We start from the raw sequence: 6,000 nt of genomic DNA, 5'->3' as shown, positions 1-6,000 counted from the left end.
CACTCACCGTGGAAGTAGATTTATGTGCAATTGAGTTGCTTAAACTTAAAACTCAGTATACAGCCAGTTTTTTTGTGAATATAGGCACTCATGGTGTACTTATTTCAAATGTCAGACAAAATGAGTCTTTTACCAAGGAAGCTGTTGACGTACAACACCAACTATTCATTGACTGGAAAAATAGTGTGCAGAGCCACCCTGTTGTCTCCGATGAGCTAAACTGAAGCTTTAAGTGGTTTGCGCTGGCCGTTGCCTGAATAGTGCCTGACTCCTCCTACCCACTGGTCGGGCAGACAGGTTAACAGGCGAGAGTGAAAATGAATCCACTTCTTAATCCCGAAAATGTAAAGTAAAAAACTCTGTACTCTTCTTGACTCCAGGTGAGTTTTCCTCCATAATTCTGGTGCTCTGCCCACAGCTGTCTCCTCCAGAGCTCTCCAGCAACCAGCAGCTGTCTGCTCGTTAATGCTAACAGGGTTGCCTGTGGATATATGTATATATATAAAAAAGCACAGCAATCCTTATTATTTGTCCAATGTCAATAAGCAATAAAAATGTTCCAACACAACAAACGCAGCCAATAGATCAAGATCAGTGACTGGAATTAGCTGAGGGGAAGTCCAGCAGACAGCTCATGACTAGCTGTGACTCAAAGAAGAACGGCTTACATAAAATGTCACCACGCCTACATTTGTCAGGAACATGAAATTAGCTACAGTGATCAAAACTGTTTTGGTTGGTCAGGCTATAAACATTTCTGCTTTAAAGTTTGGGCGCTTAAGGGGATTGAGTGTTGTAATCCCAGGAACTGCAGTTGTTGGCCCTTCTTAATTTTCAGCTTATTTACCTGTGTTGTATTTGGGTTGGTTTGGATTAATAGCACCCTTTTGTTTTCCACAAAAAGCCACAATTTGTATTGCGGAAAGGAACCTGCACTGTTATGTCTACACTTACACATTCAGGTTTTGAGCTCAATTCTTACTTAAGTTTACTCAAAGATTTTCAGGCACATCACAAACAAACTTGTGTACAAGCAACATTCAAGTGTAGGCCCATCTTAATCTTCACTAAATAGATTTATTTAGCTAATATTCACACAGTCAGTTTAATTTATGAGGCGCAGCTTAGCCCAACCAATGAGTGAGCTGGAAGAAAGAGCTACCGACCAATGGGGAAGCAGGAGGCGGAACTGTAACGTGCACGCGAAGCAAGCGTTGAACTGTAATTAAGTGTGACGGCGTTGAGAAGAGCAGACAGCGTTTTTTCACGGCCATGTCTACCGAAAGGTGAGTGTCCCATGCTCAAAGACAAAGCTAACCCTTTTCAGGTGCGTGGAAAAAACGTTTAAAGATGTCCACTTTTCTAACTTTCATGCTTCCACTAAAAACTGTCGGTGACGTCAGCTGTTATCACAAAAAACGCCGAATAGAAAAATCCCCCAAACGTCAGCTATGCTAACTATGAGAAAAGTGTGAAATAACCCCCCCCCCCCCCCCCCCAGCCCTTTACCACGAAATGTCAGCTGCAGTGATGATAACAAGAAGTACAAACTGCAGGCAAACCCCTGTCACTTGCTAGCAGAACAGCAAACCTTGTTGCTGAAATTATGACACTGGAATTAGCAAATTAGCGTTAGCAGGATCAGCAAAAGGTTCGTGTTAGCTTCTGTTCCCGAAAGATGTCAATACTCATGCCATGTAGTATCAGCTTAAAGTTGCATGAATTGTTTTTTTTGGGGCCCGTTTTCTAGTTGTCAGACGAGCTCAAACATAACATCACCACATGAAATTTAAATGTTATGCATTCAGATACCATGCGCCATACAAGCATTAATTAAAGTAATGTTTTAGCCACCTGGTGAAGATACGTCCAGTAATTATGCCCCTTTTTGTCGTAACCATACAGCTTCTTTTTGCTGCTAAATGCTTCACTATTTACCAGCTATTTGCCTTTGGTGCTGTGCAGATAGCGTAAAGTGAGTTTTTCAGAGCTTTCAGCTGCAGGAAAACGTTCTGAAAAGCAGTGCAAATAAACCAAAACATTAAGGCTGTGGGCCATGAAACCAAAACAATGAAATAACAAATTACTAAAATGATTTTTGTCCGTGGATTTGTTGCTAAAATTGATTTCTTTTACGTCAGTCAGTCATGCCATACTTTTACTAATATAAAAATATTGATTAGTGCTTCTGTAGGGCCTGCAACTACAAGGGAATCTGCATGTTGTGTAGCCTGCTTGATTGAGCTGTGGCCAGCAGAATCTTGCTCCAGTAGCTACAGTATGTTAAATGGACAGTTCAGCTTTGTGCGAAGTTGATATGCATAACAACTCCTGATACAGACACATTAAAAGTCATACCTCCTGACAGTCTCCAGCTGCATCATGCTTCAGGGTGCATCTGCCCGCTATATTTTCAATCCCGTTTTCGATATGGCTTCCCAACTGTATTCTAATACCCACAGAGCCTCTGGGGCCACTCCAGACTGTAATCGTTAATCCTTGAGATGTTAATGGATTCTCATCATTAAGGTGTATGATAAAGTAACATGTGTTGGTCAAGCTTTTTGATACATGGTTTGTTAGACGTTGACAGCTGTGTAGAGTTTTGGGGAGTTTGGAGATGCTGGCTGGCCTGCTGTGCTGTTTGTGGCTGTTCTGTAGAGGAAACAATTTGACGTCTACTCCCCTTGGTGCCTCAGCTTTGTGTAATTTTCCCAAACCTTGGTGTGCATGTGTGTGTGTGTGTGTGTGTGTGTGTGTGTGTGTGTGCATGTGCATGCATGTGTGTGTAATGTGAAGTGAAGTGAAGGGAGAGAGCAGGATTGAGGTGGAGTGGCGAGAGAGAGACAGAGAAGTGACACAAATCAATGTGAGCAACCAAACCACCATCACCAGCAGCAGCAGCAGCCTCCCCCCGACCTCCATCACCTCTCTGCCTTTCCCTGGGAGAGTCCGATAGAGACAGAGTCACAGGAAAGACGGGCTCCTCCACAACGCATAATCAGGTAAGTCTTAACAGAAAGAAGTACTTCCCACCGTACACAAGTTGTGGAAGCCATGGCAACTACAGTGCGCTGTTAGTGTGACTCGTCTCTCCTAGGTTTAGAGCACATAGGGCAGATGGGGCTGCCGATGCATTTTGCTGCTTCTCTGTAGAAGCAACTCCTCGCCGCTGCCTCTGTCAGCGCTGCCTCTGCCTCTGTCAGCACTGCTGCTGCTTCAGGAAGGAAAAAAAATAACACTCAGAACAGCGAGAGAGCTGCCGCCGGTCCTCCACTATGCATATGTTTTACAGCCTGCTGGGGATTAGAGATTGGATTGAGTGAAGCTTTTTTCCACCAATCACCGCCTCTCGGAAAGCAAGAGAGAGCTGGTGTATTAGTGGGGGAGAGAGAGGGAGAGATGGAGCGATAGTAAAGAGGTTGTTCCCTAAATGTTGCTTTATTTTTTATGTAGGAACTTGGGTTGTCTGTGGTCGTCTTGATGTTGCTACAGAATTCCTATGTGGATTTAACTGTGTGTCTTTAGTGAGTTCATAAGTAACTTTACATTTTTAGAGCACTGTTTAGTAGCTTTAAAATTACTCTTTGACGGTGCCATATACTGTACATCTGTATTTAACCATTCCGTATTTAACCATTCCAACACTTGAATCAATCAATCAATCAATCAATCAATCAGTCAATCATACTAATGATTTTATATGAAATGGTGGTGACTAGCATTTAAAGGAAGTTCAGGAGTTTGAATAAGGATTACTGAATCATGCAACTTGCTTTTGCAAAGAATCAACTACAGTGGGGTCTTTTCTTGTTGAAGAAATTCAGTAGGATTGTGCACTTTACATTACTGCCAGTGATTGTTTTTCAAATTTTTTTATTTCTCATCTTCCAGCAACTCACTGGTTTCCTCTTCTTTATGCCATAAAAATCAACCGGTTTTGCTGTCATGTTTGTCTAAATGTTGTACTCGGTACAAACTAAATTCCTTGGCAGTGCTTGAATCCGGCTTTTATTGTAACATCACTACAATTGTTGCTTGTTAAGCTGTGACAAAATAGGATACATTCAGTCCTCTCACAAAATGTGAACAGAATGAACAGAGATTCCACATGATATCTATGATACCTAGGTGATGTTTTATTTCCTTTTTTTAAGTCTTCAAAACTGGAGCCTTGAAATTTCACCATTTGGTGCAGACAGAGATCTCTTTTTTGAAATTCAGCAACATAATTTTCCACTGCACTGTGACTGTGACTTTATATCTGGAGCTCGAGTCTGTTCAATATTAACTCAGTACACGCATAGTGGACATGTATGTCTGGTAAAACCCATATAAGTGCACTTCAAGGTCTTGGCTTTGTTACTATCAGTGCTCGCCCTAAGCATAATTTAGTTTGCTTCTTTATGAGCGCTGTGTGATTGTTCATGAGCTTAAATGACAGTTTTTAGTAGTGTACGCTTTACTACTACTTCTACTTCTCACCATTATCCACAGTGACTTGTAGTAGATGGTGTTTGCAGTTCACCGGTGAGGAATTTTGGAGCTGATCAGTGATCTCAGGAAGCAGTACAGGCTGATGCCAATCAACGATCAAAATGTCGTGTCTCTACATTATTATTATTATTATTATTATTATTATTATTATTAGTAGTAGTAGTAGTAGTAGTAGTAGTAGTAGTAGTAGTATTATTATTATCTATAGATGTCAGTCATTAGGAGCATGATAAAAAAGTTCATGTTAAAATGTCGAGGAAATAAATAAACTAAATAGGACACAAAATTTGGTACTTTCATGTCTGACAGAAATGCGGTACAATTTCTAGATATTTGGTGACATATCTCAATATCCACAACATGGATTAGCACAAAGGTTTGCAGAAACATTCACAGAGAGCCCAGCCTAGTTCTTTGGATTATGACCAAATGCCAGTTGTACTTTGTGTTAATTGCCATTTAGTTAAAATTAAGCAAAGGTTGTGAACATGGTAAATATCAGACCAGCTTATCAAAAGCATGTTTGCATTGTGAGCACATTCGCATGATAAAATTACATTTAGCTCAAACCATAACAGCCTCACAGAGCTGTGAAGTTACCAGTATGGCTTTTCCTGTACTGTGTAATATTTTAGCTGTGAAAACAGCCAAGTTAGATACACACTATCTTAAAAATGTAATTCCATATCTGTTTTTTCTTTCCCTTTCCCTTTACCAGTGTAGCATGTGTATTTTGCCATATCAACCTTCTATGCAGAACACAGATCTGAGAAAAGTTCAATATTTTCTTCGAACTCCACAGCCTTTGTGTATATGTCAGACTCTCCTGCAGCTTACTTTCTAACAAGCTTTACATGTCTCGGCATCCAGCCAGCTAACGCCTGCCTTTATGGCTTGAGAGCTGTGTGTGTAAGTGTGTGCCTGTGTGACTTTGGCAGGGGAAACTTCCTTGGGCAGTGTGTCTTACTCATTACGAGTTTAGAGACAAACTGTGCTCCCCTTGTTCTTCTGCGATTTTAAGGAATCGTGGAGGCCTGCTGCTGTAAAAGCCTAAGCTGGTAATGTCTGAAGAGACTTCACTGTAAAACTGTGTCCTGTTGGTGCAGGAACTCTGGTGCTGTGTGATTGGGATCTAGTTTTTCATTGCTAAAACAAACTGCTGCTCCATTTCTTCTTTCATTGAGCTGATTTTTCTTTGACCACAGAAATTCAATGTGGTAAAATCACTTTTCTCCATGAGAGAGATCTAACTGTAATTTATACAGTACATGGCATATGACATGAAGATCAGGAAATCTAAATTACATTTTTGACATATGCACTTAGCTACTGAGTTCTGTGCTGTTCTATTCTGAGTTTGCTAAAAAACATTCTTCTCAATTCATTAGTCAGTCACTCATATCTAAGTCATATTTTAATCTGCACTGAATCTGAAATGTGTCTTTTATTTACAGTCATACAGAATCAGTTGCTGCTGCTTGGCAGCGGTGGAAGTTTTTATCT

At 40.7% G+C, this 6,000-nt stretch overlaps 1 long non-coding RNA gene across 2 annotated transcripts in view; it reads left to right on the top strand.

Moving 5' to 3' along the window:
• The first annotated feature begins 1,236 nt into the window (after nt 1-1,236).
• The window catches only part of LOC115595662 (uncharacterized), a 40,595-nt gene continuing 35,831 nt past the window's right edge, over nt 1,237-6,000 (top strand). For both annotated transcript variants that reach the window (XR_003986746.1, XR_003986745.1), the window contains exons 1-2: nt 1,237-1,286; nt 2,800-3,005. This is a non-coding gene — a long non-coding RNA (uncharacterized LOC115595662). The remainder of the gene's footprint in view (nt 1,287-2,799; nt 3,006-6,000) is intronic.

This window comes from Sparus aurata, chromosome 14, assembly GCF_900880675.1.
Source record: "Sparus aurata chromosome 14, fSpaAur1.1, whole genome shotgun sequence".
Taxonomy (NCBI): domain Eukaryota; kingdom Metazoa; phylum Chordata; class Actinopteri; order Spariformes; family Sparidae; genus Sparus; species Sparus aurata.
Note: the sequence above shows the minus strand (reverse complement) of the source record. Positions and strands in the feature narration are given on the sequence as shown.